General features: G+C 46.2%; 1 long non-coding RNA gene and 1 pseudogene across 2 annotated transcripts in view; both read right to left on the bottom strand.

Moving 5' to 3' along the window:
• LOC309658807 overlaps positions 1-14,919 on the bottom strand; it is a 122,836-nt gene that overhangs the window by 38,679 nt on the left and 69,238 nt on the right. The window lies entirely within an intron of this gene.
• Positions 3,517-13,255, bottom strand: LOC309658770 (olfactory receptor 7D4-like; annotated as a pseudogene). Its single transcript has one exon. The product of its transcript is annotated as an olfactory receptor 7D4-like (transcript).

Below are 14,919 nucleotides of genomic sequence, written 5' to 3'. Positions count from 1 at the left end.
TCTTTGAAGTAGGAGATAAAGCTGAAGGGATAACATGGGACATTATATAACACACATGTACATCAGGACTTTATCAGTCTCAGTTTAAATGTTAGTTGAAGTTGATGGAAATCCATTGGCATCTGATGAGATTTGCTGTGTAGGAAGAAAGGTAGCCTGTGCATGCTCCTTAGTAGAATGGAATGAAGGGGGCCTGTTCATATTTGCTGCATAATAAACTACCCCAAACACCGTGGTTTAAAACAACCACCACTTACTTCGTTTACAATTCTGTTGCTTGACAATTTGGGCTGTTCTTAGCTGGGCTTATTACCATGTGCTTGCAGTTGGCTGCTGGTTTGGTTACTTGCGCTTCACTTCGGTCTAATCCCCCAGTAGTCTAGATGGGGCCTGTACACATGATGCCAGAGGGTTCCAGAAGAGCACAAGCTCCACCCTGCAGGGTGCTTTTCAAGCCCCTGCATGTTTCATGTTTGCCTGCACCCCATTGCCCAGTGCAGTCACATGAGTGAGCCCAGTGTGGAAGGGTCCTCAGAATTACACAGAAGGGACATGGGTACAGGAAAGGGAAGAAATGGTACCTATTTTTACAGTCGCCACAAGGCCAGTGTTTATATTGTAAGAATTTCAAATGAGGGAGAATAGCTTTATATAGATACAATTGACATATAAGAAGCTGCACATTCTTAAACAATTTGATAAGTTTTGACCTATATGTACACTTGTGAAACCATTGTCACAGTCAAGGTGGTGAACCCCCAAAAGTCTCCTCGTGTCCCTTTGTAATCCTTCCCCATCATTACCCAGGCAACCAATGAATAGATAAGGTTCTTGTTCTCTGGCGCTTCGGTCACTAAAATGTGTTCATCTGTTCATTCAACAAATGTCCGTTGATGCTCTGTTCCAGACCTATGGCCTCCTTCTCCATGCAAGGACTCTTCTGTCTAGAGACCAGTATTTTAGGTCCATTCTGTTTTGGGCCTTAGGAAAACTAGGGTCTAACCCTTACTCTTTTTTTCTCTTCATTTTCCTTTCATTAATTGTTCTGAGTCGTGGTAAATCAGTGGTTCTCATTCAGGAGTGATTTTGTCCCTAAGGGATATTTGGCAATATCTGGAGTTGTTTTTTTTTTCTTGGCTGCACTGCGCAGTTTTCAGGATCTTAGTTCCTTAACCAGGGGTCGAGTCCTAACCACTGGACCGCCAGGGAATTCCCTATTTTTTTGCTTTTTTTTTTCTTAATTTATTTATTTATTTATGGCTGCGTTGGGTCTTTGTTGCTGCGCGCAGGCTTCCTCTAGTTGTGGTGAGCAGGGGCTACTCTTCGTTGCGGTGCGCGGGCTTCTCATTGCAGTGGCTTCTCTTGTTGCAGAGCACGGGCTCTAGGCATGCGGGCTTCAGTAGCTGTGGCATGCGGGCTCTAGAGTGCAGGCTCAGTAGTTGTGGCACACCGGCTTAGTTGCTCCATGGCATGTGGGATCTTCCCGGACCAGGGTTCAAACCCTTGTCCCCTGCATTGGCAGGCGGATTCTTAACCACTGCGCCACCAGGGAAGCCCTTTTTACTTTTTTGAATGGGATGTGAGAGTGGCGGAAACTGCTGGCATCTAGTGGATAAGGCCACAGATGCTGCTAAACATCCTACTGCATAGGGCAGTACCCATCCCCTGCTCCAAGAATTATCTGGCCCCAAATTTTAACAGTACCCAGGTTGAAAAACCCTGTGGTAGAATAATAATTTCTATACCTGCAACTAATTGAAAGATGGAGGACAATCAGATACTGTTCAGGCTTATTAGGATGGTCCTATCTTGGCTTCATCTTAGTTCAGTGTCCCAGGTCACCAGGGCCAGAGGTTCCATAGAATGGTTGGAAGCTAAGACATTGCACTGAATAAAGTGATTTTTTTTTCCAGTAGCAATCAGTTTTTATCTCACCCTCAGACCTCTCCTGGAGAAGAATGCAGCTGGGCAGAGCTTTGTGGGGTGCAGGATCCTGCCAATAAATATACCTCTTTTTGGCACAAGATGGGGGCGCAAATAAATAAATATTGTGTTCATGAATATGGTATTCACTGCTTTTTCAAAATGTGTACATTTGATACTTAACACTGATTTTCTATAATCACCCCAGCAATTATTTATAAATGAAGAATCTGAGGCTGCTTAGAGACAGAGAGTAAATGATAAAGTTAGGATTCAAACATTGGAATCTGCCTGCGTCCAAATCTGGTATTCACCAAGAGGGTTCATCGTTCCTCAAGTCAACCCAAGACAGGTTTTAATTCTTTGCTCTCGTTTCAAGAGAATCTCCCCATGGAGCTGAACCAGTATAAAGGATGCTCTGCCCTCCCAGTTCCCTGTTGTAGGGAGTCCTTGTTTGGGGCCATTTCCTGGTCCAATCCTTAGTCTCTAGATCCAGGAAAGTTCTCTCCTGGACTCTACAGCTCTGGTCTCCAGCACATGGTGCTCCCGGGGAGATTCAGAGGGCTGAGCCTTGCACAGGGCCCCCTCCTACATGACATCCTTGGTGCCCTAAGTCAGAGCTCTGGGGATTCATTCAGGCTCATCTAAATCCATAGCCTGATCAACCCTCTCTAGTCAGCTTTTCTACCTGTTCTGCTGATAATGGATCCCTTTGTACCTTCACATGGTGAACATGGACCCAGACAGCTCTCATGGATCTTCTGATGGCTAACAATTATTGAGTGCTTATACCAGACACTGTTCTGGGCTCTCTTATGTGTACCATTTAATCGCCACCAGAACTCTTCAGGAAATATATTATGGGGCATAGAGGCACAGAGAAGTTAAATAACTTGCATGAGATTGCACTCGTAGTGAATGATGGTGATATTAACCCAGAGCCCTCTTAGCCTCTATGTTCTGCCACCCCTCAAAATATGATAAGTGCTATAGAAACGAATGAATAGGGGGATGGTGGTCAGGGTGGGGCCCTCGGAAGAGCTGACAGTTTTGATTTGAAGCCCAACTTCTGAAAAGGAAACAGGTGTGTGAAGATTTGGGGAAGCATGGGCCAGCCAAGGAAGACAGCGAGTAGATTGCTTTGGACCTTTATTCCAGATCAAATGGATTGACAAAGACCAGAATTTCCCTTCTCTTAAAGTAGACACTACAACGATTTTCCTAAAGAAGTTTCTTATTAAGTTTCATATTATCCTCAGTATAGGTCAACAGCCAACACCAAAGCAAGAATCAGTAAGTAAAATCTTATGGCGTGAGGGAGGTTGGTATGAGATGGTCCAAGTAATGGTTTTCAGACCAAGACCAGGGAAGAACATGGTCCAGTAGGCATGGTGCTAGAATAACCGAGAGGGTTAAAAGATGAGCCAGTGTGTAAACTTTTGTTGTCACTCTTGTCCTCTCTTCTCCCCATCTGCATTCCTTGACTTGATTTCTCCTCCCATGATGCTTGTAGGAATCTATATCCTTGAAATAGTTTGTTTTCATGAGAAGTTTTGTTATTGGTTGGCCATTTTTTTTTTTTTTTTTTTTTTTTTTTGGTTGGCCATTTTTTTAAAAAACTTTTTCTTGGAGTATAGTTGATTTACAGTGTTGTGTTGGTTTCAGGTGTACGGCAAAGTGAATTAGTTATCCATATATCCACTCTTTTTTAGATTTTTTTCCTATATAGAGTTGGCCATTCTTTCTTGGTGGATGGTGAACATTCTGGTGTGCTGCTTCAAGTTTGTCTTTGGTTCAGGAATGTTTTCTTCTAGTATATCATAAATGGTACTACTTTTCTATGTCTTCAGGTAACATATTCAGGAACACCAGTTATCAGCACTTGGGATCTCTGTTGCCTGCCCTTAACTTCCATTATCTCATTGAGAGTACGTTCCTCTAGTGAAAAGTCTCCTCAGAGCCCCCTTCAGTTCCTCAGACTGTAGATGAAGGGATTCAGCATGGGGGTAACTACTGTGTACATCACTGAGGCTACTGAACCCTTTCTGGAGGGATGGGCTGTTCCAGAAGTGAGGGAGACCCCAAGGCCTGCACCATAGAACAAGGAGATGACTGAGTGGTGAGACCCACAGGTGGAAAAGACTTTATACTTCCCACCAGTAGATGAAATGCCCATTATGGAAGAGATAAGAATAAGAGAAAAGGATCCCAGTCAGGGGAATAACACCCAGCAGGCCAGTTACAAAATACAGCAGGATGTCATTAACAAGGGCATCAGAGCAGGTGAGCTTGAGAATCTGAGCAAGTTCACAGAAAAAGTGGGGGATTTCTGTCTCTTTGCAGAAGGACACCCTCAAAACCAAGCTTTACAACAAAGAATATATCAGGCAGGTCAACCAAGAAAGCAAAAGCAGGAGACCACAAAGGCGAGGGTTCATGATGACCGTGTAGTATAGGCAGTGACAGATGGCCACGAACCGGTCATAGGCCATCACTGTCAGTAGCAAATTATCTAGCCCAGCAAAGATCATGAAAAAATACATCTGGGTAAGGCAGCCTTCATACGTGATGCCTTTGTTCTGCGTCTGGATGTTCACTAACATCTTGGGGACTGTGGTGGTGTTGAAACATGTCAGTGAAGGACAGGTTGGAGAGGAAGAAGTACGTGGGGGAGTAGAGGTGGGAGTCTGAGATGATGGCCAGGATGGTGAGCAGGTTCCCTATAACACAGACCAGGTACATGGACAGGAACAGCCCAAAGAGGAGGGGCTGCAGGTCCATATCTTCCGAAAGGCTCAGAAGGATGAATTTTGAAATAGCTGTTTGGTTCCCTGTTTCCATATAACTTATGGAAATTGCCTGGAAAGAGGCAAGAATAATGTTCAAACAATGACAAAACAGGAATGTGCCATGCATTTGAAACTCATTCACTCATGAAGTCTTATGTTTTATCTAGCGTTTTCTAGACCAAGATCTCCTCAATAATACCGTCCCTTCTCTGCTTCGACCACTACTACCAGGAACACCTCTTTATAAATGAATGTCCCACACCATGCAGGGGTGTCTTGCATCTTGCCTGACTCACTCACTATTCCTTTGCTGTATAATTCCTGCGAAACTACCAGCCTCGGTAACATCTCCTTTCTGCCTTGCCATTGTGGTCTCTTCAAGTTCCAGGGAAACGTAGAGAGAAAGAGATCATTGGGAGTTGCAGAATTTAATGACGTTTTATTACCCTCATGCCATTTGCCTTGAAATAATATCTTGAAGCACACCATTCTCTGTCTCAAGTTTGACTCGGAGAAGGATATTGTGCGAAGATTTTATAGATAATTCCTCCATTATCATATAGTAACTTCTCCATTACTCTCCCAATTTGTCCCTCTATCGTTGTCGTAATGATCAATGTAGCATAATACACCCCAATTCCAAAGACCAAATCAGAACTCCCACCATACATTCTAATTGTGCCCTGCATGCTCGTGTTGCAGTTCTTTAAATTTCTTTAGGTTGAGAGGACTATGCCTTTTCTGTTTCATGTTAATTTTGTAACCTGAGCACTTAGTACAGTACTTGGTATATAATAGGTGCTCTATAAATAGTTGTTGAATGAATGACAGAAATTGTCAGGATGTGTAGAGGCAATTCCCTATCATAAAATCTTTTTTAAAAATTAATTAATTAATTTTTGGCTGCATTGGGTCTTCGTTTCTGCACACGGGCTTTCTCTAGTTGCGGCAAGCGGGGGCTGCTCTTCGTTGTGGTGCATGTTCTTCTTATTGTGGTGGCTTCTTTTGTTGCAGAGCACAGGCTCTAGGCGCGCAGGCTTCAGTAGTTGTGGCACGTGGGCTCAGTAGTTATGGCTCATGGGCTTAGTTGCTCCACGGCATGTGGGATCTTCCCAGACTAGGGATCGAACCATGTCCCCTGCATTGGCAGGCGGATTCTTAACCACTGCACCACCAGGGAAGTCCCTATCATAAAATCTTTTAACCAAGAACAAAGAGACCATTTATCATGAAGCCTTTTCAATTGAAAATAAAGAGAATGAGAGCCTTCTACCTTTTATGTGCCTCCTTAAAATTAAAAAAAAAAGTCTTAATTTCTGTTTGAATATTACATCTCTACCACAGGAGGGAATTTCTAAACTAAGAGACAGTTATCCTCAATTTCATATACATTTAAGAAAAAGTTCCTTCCTTTGAGTTGAAATGTGTCTTTTTATAACTTACATGGTTTTAGTTCCTCTCTCTGAAGATCATTTCTCTTTGTCATGATAATATTTAGATATTTGTAGACATCTAAATGGTTCTCTGCATCTCCTCATCTTCTATTTATTCCACAATTATTTGAGTGCCTACTGTATGCCAGGCAGTGGGTTAGAACTAAGTATAGAAAGGTAAGAGGCATGGGCTCTGCTTTCCTGTAGCGTTGAGCGTTACGGAAATGTCGCTGCCTTTGACTCCTCTGAGGTAATTATTCTGATTAAGACTCTTATGATCCATCCACTCAAGGAAAGTGATTAGTAGGAGTATTAACTGGTCATACTTAAGGAATATTAACTTAGTTGAAAATTCAAGAAAGTTTGTAAAAGGAGATGAATGAGGACAGGCAACTTTTAAAACAGTGCAATGGACATAAATACAGACATATCAATGGGACAGACTGGACAGTCATGAAACAGATATTAGCCAATATGAGAATTTACTTTGTAATATAGATATATCACAAATTAACCCATAAAAGATAAATGATGTAATAAATGGTGTTTAGAAAACTAGAAAACATTTGAAAAATACCTCAAAATAAATACTTAACAGAAAAGAGAGTGACTGGCAAAACTGAAATCAGAACACAATTAGAAATGAATACAAATAATGTATTTATATGACTTCATGAAGTGTGCAAGCTTCCTAAATAGAAGAGCAGTGAAAGGAATCACAAAGGATTAGATCAGTAGTTTAAAAAACATTTAGTAAGGACTTCCCTGGTGGTCCAGAGGTTAAGAATCCACCTTCCAATGCAGGGGACACGGGTTTGATCCCTGGTCTGGGAACTAAGATCCCACATGCCATGGGGCAACTAAGCCTGCGCGCCACAACGAAAGATCCCAAATGCTGCAACAAAGATCGCACGTGCTGCAACTAAGACCTGATGCAGCCAAATAAATAAATAAATAAATAAATAAATAAATAAATAAATAAAATACATTCAATAAATCATGTGTTTATCAATAATACCAAGTGACATGAGGTAGGGAGGATTTATAAGAAAATATAAAAGTGCAATAACAATATATTAGAAAGCTCGTATAAACAGTAAGAAAAAAATAGAAAAAAATAAAAGGCTAAATACAAGTGGATAAAAACATGAAAAAATGCTCAAGTTCCATAAATATATCAATGAAAACCAAAGTAAAGGAACAATTAGATGCTATTTTTGTAGACTTTATTTTTTAGAGTAGTTTTAGTTTACAGAAAAATTGAGCAGAAAGTGGAGTTCCCATTTATTACCACTCTCTCTGCTGGTCCTTGGTTTTACCTATTATTAACATTTTGCATTGCTGTGATACATTTGTTATCATTAATGAACCGTTATTCATATATTATTATTAACTAAAGTCCATAGTTTACTTTAGAGTTAACTCGGTGTTGTATTGTTTTATGGGTTTTGTCAAATGCATAATATTATTTATCCACCATTATAGTATCATACAGACTACGCTAAAAATCCCCTGTGCTCCATGTAATCTTTCCCCTCTCCAACCGCCGGCAACCACTGATCTTCTTACTGTCTCTATAGTTTTGCCTTTTCTAGAACGGCATATGGTTTGAATCGTGTAACCTTTTAAGACTGATTTCTTTTACTTACATATGCATTTACAGTTCTTCCATGTCCTTTGATGGCTTGATAGCTCACTCCCTACTATTCCTAAATAATGTTTAATTGTCTGGATGTAACCACAGTTTGTGTACTGAAGAACATCTTGGTTCCTTCCAATTTTGGTCACTTATGAATAAAGCTACATAAAATTTGTAGAAGTTTTTGCGTGGACATAAGTTTACAACTCACTTGGGTCAATACTAGGAACACAACTTCTGGGTAATATGGCAAGACTATGTTTCCATTTAAGGAAATAGCAAACAAAACAAAACAAAACCAGTACCAAATTTAATGAGACTATCAAATGTTGGTCATAATCAGTGAAATTGGCATGACTGTGTTTGAAAAGACGCCTTTCGGCTAAGCTATTCTAGAGATCAAGTTAGTAAGTATTTGGAACCCTCCAAATGTATATATACACTGGGAGCCCTCTATTTTAATTCTAAGAAAATAGGTTATCAGATTGGTCCCAAAAGATTTAGGTATGAGGCTTCCCTAGTGGCGCAGTGGTTGAGAGTCTGCCTGCCAATGCAGGGGACACGGGTTCGAGCCCTGGTCTGGGAAGATCCCACATGCCGCGGAGCGGCTGGGCCCGTGAGCCACAACTACTGAGCCTGCACGTCTGGAGCCTGTGCTCCGCAACAGGAGAGGCCGCGATAGTGAGAGGCCCGCGCACCGCGATGAAGAGTGGCCCCCGCTTGCCACAACTAGAGAAAGCCCTCGCACAGAAACGGAGACCCAACACAGCCATAAATAAATAAATAAAATTAAAAAAAAAAATAAAGTTACTTTAAAGAAATAAATAAATAAATATAATAAAATGGAAAGGGTGTTTCTCCATCTTAGTGACACAGTGTTTAAAAAAAAATAACCTCCTTTGCAAAGCCTCCCACAACTCCCCACCCAGCCCTCTCCAGAATCCCAGTGTCCAGCCACCCGGTGGGCATAATGACAAGGTGCCGACCGCGTTCAGATGAGCTCAGCGGAAACCAACGGTGAAGACAGGCTGCCCAGAGGCGCCGAGGAGCTCTGGACAGGCCTTGTCCCTGGACGCCCAGGCACAGCTCGTACCTCAGCCCACCAGGCGTCATGCATCCCGTGCTTGTGTTGCAACAAAAATAGAAATGAGACTTTTTTTCCTGATAAACAAGGAAATAAGGAAACAATGAACAGGCTGGCAAATAACATAAGCAGGCCTGAAAGAGTTAAGCAATCTTTGTCATTCTTAGTTGTTAACTACTAACAAACACTTGTCGTTAAGACTTGTCCTTCACAAAGATGATTACTCTCTGACTCCATATGAATTACCCTTTGCACCTGGCATTTCTTCTCCCCCTATACTCCCTTGCAGCACTCTTCATTTCAGGAAGAAGGTCACGGGCTAATAACCTCAGGGACAACAGACCCATTTGCTGAGCCGCCTGACCCCAGCTTCAGCCATAAATTTGCACAAGAAAAGAAATGCAAGACCTTTATTACTTTGAGCCTTATCACATACTCCAGACCACGAGCCCTGGGCTATATAACCTTTCCCTATTCCCCAGGGAAGGTGGGGGCACAGTTCTCGTGCACTAGCCTGCTGTGCTATCCCTTTGCCAGGAAAGTTTAAGCTATTTTTCTCGTTCCTCCAAAACTCCGTCTCCGTATTGCTTTTTAGCATCAGTGCACAGAGAGCCAAGATTTTGGCATTACTTCTCGGGGTCTGTCCCCACTGTGCGGGTCCCCAAGCTGTGTGCTCACTGGTGGACGTGCTCGTGGGCTCCAGGCCTTTGATGGACCAGCTCCTGGGCCCTCCTGTGTGTTCCTTCATCCTCTTCTCTCTGCCCTGAGTCTCTGTCCCGCTCTGCGTCCAGCCTCCCGAATCCATGAACAGCTCACTGATTTCCAGTGTCTCCTGTGACTCGGTTAAAACACATTAAGACTCCACATTTCTCCTGAAATACACTTTAGCTGCCTTCCCGTGCCTGTCGGTATTGTCAGGTCTAAGTATTTCTAATTTCCATTATGATTTCTTCTTAGACCCATGAACTATTTAGAGATGTTTTCAAATGTATGGGTTTTGGTTTTTTTTTTAATCATCAACAAGGATTTATTGATGGCCCCTCGTAACAGTCACTGTGTTCTGGGTGCTGGAGGTACCCAAAAGAGCACTCCCCATTAAATGTGTATTGTTGGCTACACATGTGTTTTTGAAACGCTCTAAAGTTTTGATTCTGCAGGTTTTTTCTCAAATATCAGAACACACACACACACACATTTCCATAACCCTTTCTTAAGATCACAGGCCCATGAAGCGGGTGCCTCATGGCTACAACAGCCCTGTTGCCCAGCACCACAGGCCACCTCCTCCAGGAAGCCCTCGGAGTTTTTTCAGACCATACATGGGGCTGGACGAGGGCACCACCCAGCCCTACCCCCTTAGCAGGGAAGGGTCCATACAGACAGTGCCTTCCTCCACCCCGTCCAGCTACTTCCTGGGATGGGAGGGAGGGCGGCTGAGACACCCTAGGAGAACCACCTCCTGAGCCTCTCCTGCCCGGGATAACAGCGGGGTGCCTGCATTGAGCTCCTCGCTCCCACCCCTTGCAGGACTCCACAGGGTTCACGTAGGAGGAGCTGCTCCTCCTGGTCCCTGGGCAGCCTGGCCACCAGGCTGCACGTGTCTCCGGGCTTCAGAAACCTCGAGCTGAGCCTGGGGCCCAGTAGGGGTTTTCACTGCAGGTCTGAGTGCCCAGTCTCTGTGCCAACGTGCAGAACAATGCAGGGCACAGCTCTGTGTAGGTGCTACCTGGGACAGGTGCTATCCCTCAGCCCCGGGTGCACCAGCATTCACAGAACGGGGCTGAATTGCAGGCTCGTGCTCCGGGCTCCGGGCTCCGGGCTCCTTGCTCCACCTCGCATCTCCTGCTGCCCCCAGGGCAGACCCTGCTCTCCCAGGACGTTAGCCTCCCAAAGCCCGTGCCCCCTCCTCACGCTGAGACAGGCTGGGACCTGGGACTCCTTGCTGTAGGGCTGCAGGCTTGCACCTACCTAGACACACCTCTCCTGGAGCAACAAAATACAAAGTATCTGTATGGGACTAAAAATAACTGCAAGCATGAGCAGTTGGGACAAATTCTGGACAAAAGATACAAAGAGACCAAAACCCCCAGTTCCTACTTTTGAAGAGCCTGGAGCAAAAGCAGGGGGTTGGGAGCAAAAGCAGGGTACTGCGCATGCGCCCTGCACACAACACCACCAAAGGGGTGGGCAAACCACCTAAGCCGCCCCTCCAGCCCGACCCCCTGGACACACCCCTACCCTCACCCCATATAAGGAACAAGCTCGGCCCCCCCCCCCTTCAGGGAGCTAGCAAGCAAGGGTACCTGTTGTTTCTTCTCCTTCCCCCCTGCTGCAACAGGGGCCCCAATAAAGACCTGCCTGAATTTCCTGTCTGACCACTGATCAATTTCTATTGATTAAGGGGGCCAAGAACCCTGGTCGGTATCAACACCACACCTGGCCCCCTGAGGCCCCTGCAGGGACAGGCCATGGTGGGCTTCTAGGTCCATTCCTAGATGCGGCCAGAGTGGGAGAACGGGAACAGATCCCTGGGTTTAAAATGATCTTTTCATTGTTGATTCCTGACTTAATGGCATTGTGTTTAGAAAATGTTCCTTATGATACTGCTTCTTTTTTCTTTTTCTTTCGATTTTTTATTTTTGGCTGTGTTGCATCTTCGTTGCTGTGCACAGGCTCTCTCTAGTTGTGGCGAGCAGGGGCTACACTTCATTGTGGTGCGCTGGCTTCTTGCTGTGGCTTCTCTTGGTGTGGAGTACGGGCTCTAGGGGTGGGGGCTTCATTAGTTGTGGCACGCAGGCTCAGTAGTTGTGGCGCACAAGATTCATTGCTCCACGGCATGTGGGATCTTCCTGGACCAGGGCTTGAACCCGTGTACCCTGCATTGGCAGGCAGATTCTTAACCACTGCGCCGCCAGGGAAGTCCCAATACAGCTTCTTTGGTACTTGTTGAGATTTGCTTTCTCCCTGGTATATGATCAGTCTTCCTAACCTTTGCACGTACGCTCCAGAAGCACAGGCAGCCCCTAATTCCATGTGTGTCCCCTTGATCAAGCCCAGCAGCTGTTCATCGAGGCTTCTGTGAATTTGCTCATCTCTATAAGACTCGTTGGTTACGACACGCAGGACATCCAGGCATCTTGTCCCTCTCAGGTCCCATCAGTTTTCATGTCTGTCTTTTTTGTTGTTGTTTTTTTTTTAAATAACTGTTTTTAGATGGCTATTTTAATTAATTAATTTATTTATTTATGGTTGTGTTGGGTCTTCGTTTCTGTGCGAGGGCTTTCTCTAGTTGCGGCGAGCGGGGGCCACTCTTCATCGCGGTGCGCGGGCCTCTCATTGTCGCGGCCTCTCTTGTTGCGGAGCACAGGCTCCAGACGCGCAGGCTCAGTAGTTGTGGCTCACGGGCCCAGTCGCTCCGCGGCATGTGAGATCTTCCCAGACCAGGGCTCGAACACGTGTCCCCTGCATTGGCAGGCAGATTCTCAACCACTGCGCCACCAGGGAAGCCCCGTGTCTGTCTTTTGAGGCTGTGAGAGGAACACAGTCTGGGTCCCGTCCCTTCCCCGGGAACCGTGTCTCCAGACAGCGTGTCCCTGATGCTGTCAGCCCCCAAGGCTGCCCCCAGATTCCCCACCTGCACACCCTCCTCCAACCCTACCGTACTCCGGTCCTCACACTTAGGGTTGCTGCTCATAACTGCTTTTAGAGAGAACTTATTTCATTTCACTTACAATCATTGCATTGTTCACCTTGCTTTTCCTTTTCTTTGTAATATGAACACATGAACTCTGCCGTTGGAACATTTGAAGTGCACAGTGCAGTGTTGGTAACCACAGGCACCTCTAGAACGGATGTTTTCCAGTCATACATACTTATGTCTTTATTTTTAGTTTGAACTTTCTTTTTTATTGAGGTATAGTTGATTCACATTATTATGTTCATTTCAGGTGTACAGCATAGTGATTCACAATTTTCAAAAGTTACCTGTCACGCATTTTTAAACTGATTTTCATTCTGGAGCTTCTGCTGTGTGTCCAGGAGCTGTGCAGGGCACAGAGACTAGAACAGATGCCACCCTGCCCACGTGAACTTCAGGAAACAGTGGGAATCAGTAAAATGTTTTCAGGTGCTTCACTGTGCTAAGTGCTCAAGAGAAAACTGGAGCAGGGGAGTGGGGGCGGGGCAGGCGGGCGGGGCTGTCCATCCTTCCCTCTGGGGAGGAGGCTGAGACGCCCAGGGGTGGGACAGGATGGACGGGGGCGTGGCCTGTGGGGTCTCCAGGCCAGGGTAGCTGCTGTGCTGGGGCCAGGGTTCAAGGGCAGGAGCAGGAGGCAGGAGGGCGCCGGCGGAGCAGGATCCGGGCCCTGGGGGTGCCGCCCCTCGTCCCTGCCCCGGGGAGTGAGGACCTGGGCTGTCGCTGCCTGGCCCGTCCCCGAGGGTCGGGGGCTGCGCAGGGGGAGGGCAGTGGGCACAGAACCGGCCGAGGCCACAGTCATTTCCAGTTCTCTGCTGTTTCCTGTCCTATGGGGCCCCACGTGACACCCTGACTGCGGGGCAGAAGCTGACAGCGAGCGGTGAGTTCACGTCCCGGGTCCCCAGCCACCTCGACCCCTGGTCAGGGACTGGTCAGGGGCGCCTGGCACGGAGGGTCCACCCAGTGCCTCCGGCTTGGGCTCCGGCCCTTCCTGTCATGAGGACGGAAGGCAGGGGTGAGGGATGCGAAAGTCTGCTGATTCCTGCCCTTCTGGGCAGTCCTGGAGCCCGTGCCCCCGCCCCTCAGTCTGTACCCCCAGCCACTCCTAGACGGAGTTGGGGGGCAAATCTGGGAGCTCCCATCTGCTCCAGCCCCTCTGGGTGCAGAGGAAGAGCGGGACGCCCGGCCCCCCCCGCCACAGGCATGTACAGGCCTCCTCGGGAGCCAGCGCTGGAGGGGGACATCTGTGCCAGGTGACATGGTGGAACCAGGCCGACAGCACAGGGAGGCTGGTGTGGTGCCCACGCAGGGCCTTATTCACGTTGCTCTGCTTTAGTGGGGTCTTAGTTCTGAGAAGTTACAGAGACCCCCGAACGCCCTCCTTGCAGCAACTTGACCACGTGCCCAGCCTGCCGACCCCTCCCCACGGCCAGTGGGGGAGTCAGAGACCACACTGGGTGCCGCGCCCTGAGGACGTGCGCGACCTGAGTCGACGACATGGAGGAGCCCCAGGAAGATGTCGTGTTAGCTGTTTCAGGACTTAGAGGAGCTGACTCGAAAGTTCACATGCAGAGTAACTAAGCAAGAACAGCTGGGAAAACCCTTTAAAAGTGTGAATGAGGGAGTAGGCACACCAGCTACAAGACATAGATAAAGGTTACACTAATGCTACCGTAATTACCAAAAGCCTTTCTAAGTCAGACAAAATCCTAGATTCCACTGTAAAAAGTGGCTGATTCAACCACATGAAAATCAAGTATCTGCATGGGGGAAAAATCCCTAATCAAACTCAAAGGAACTATGAAACTGGGGAAAAATATTTACAGTTCTAATGCCCTTAATGGGTGAGGACTTTCTACAAATCAGTTTCTTACAAGGCAAAAATATGAGCAATGATAAGAAGGGATAGTTCACACAAAAAAGGAAGGAATGATAAAATATGCTTGCTCACCTCGCTTCTAAGAGATGTGCACATTGACACCAAATCAATGTCACCGTGTCCGTCTCACCTCAGCAGCGAGGTCACAGCTATGAGGGAAGGTCGAGGAATTTCAGAGGGTTCTGGTTGGGGGTCATCGGGTACCATGAACACACTGTTAAAGCTAAGAGCGCGGAGGTGACAGACAGCATCCTCTACAGGTGGGAAGAGCACGAGCTTGGAGCCCTCCGTTGGCCCTTGTGCATTTGCCAGATCAGAAAAACATGAGTGCCCATCAGTAAGGAACTTTAATAAAATCATGATGGAAAGCAGCGACAAGTACAACCGTATGTAAATGGAAAACTGTCATTCTGCAAAAGACACAGTTAAGAGAATGAAAAAGCTACAGAGTGGGAGAAAAGATTTGCCAATCGTATAT

This window comes from Balaenoptera physalus (assembly GCF_965194825.1).
Source record: "Balaenoptera physalus genome assembly, chromosome: 3".
Taxonomy (NCBI): Eukaryota; Metazoa; Chordata; class Mammalia; order Artiodactyla; family Balaenopteridae; genus Balaenoptera; species Balaenoptera physalus.
The sequence above is the reverse complement of the archived record's forward strand: the minus strand, read 5'-3'. Positions and strand labels throughout refer to the sequence as shown.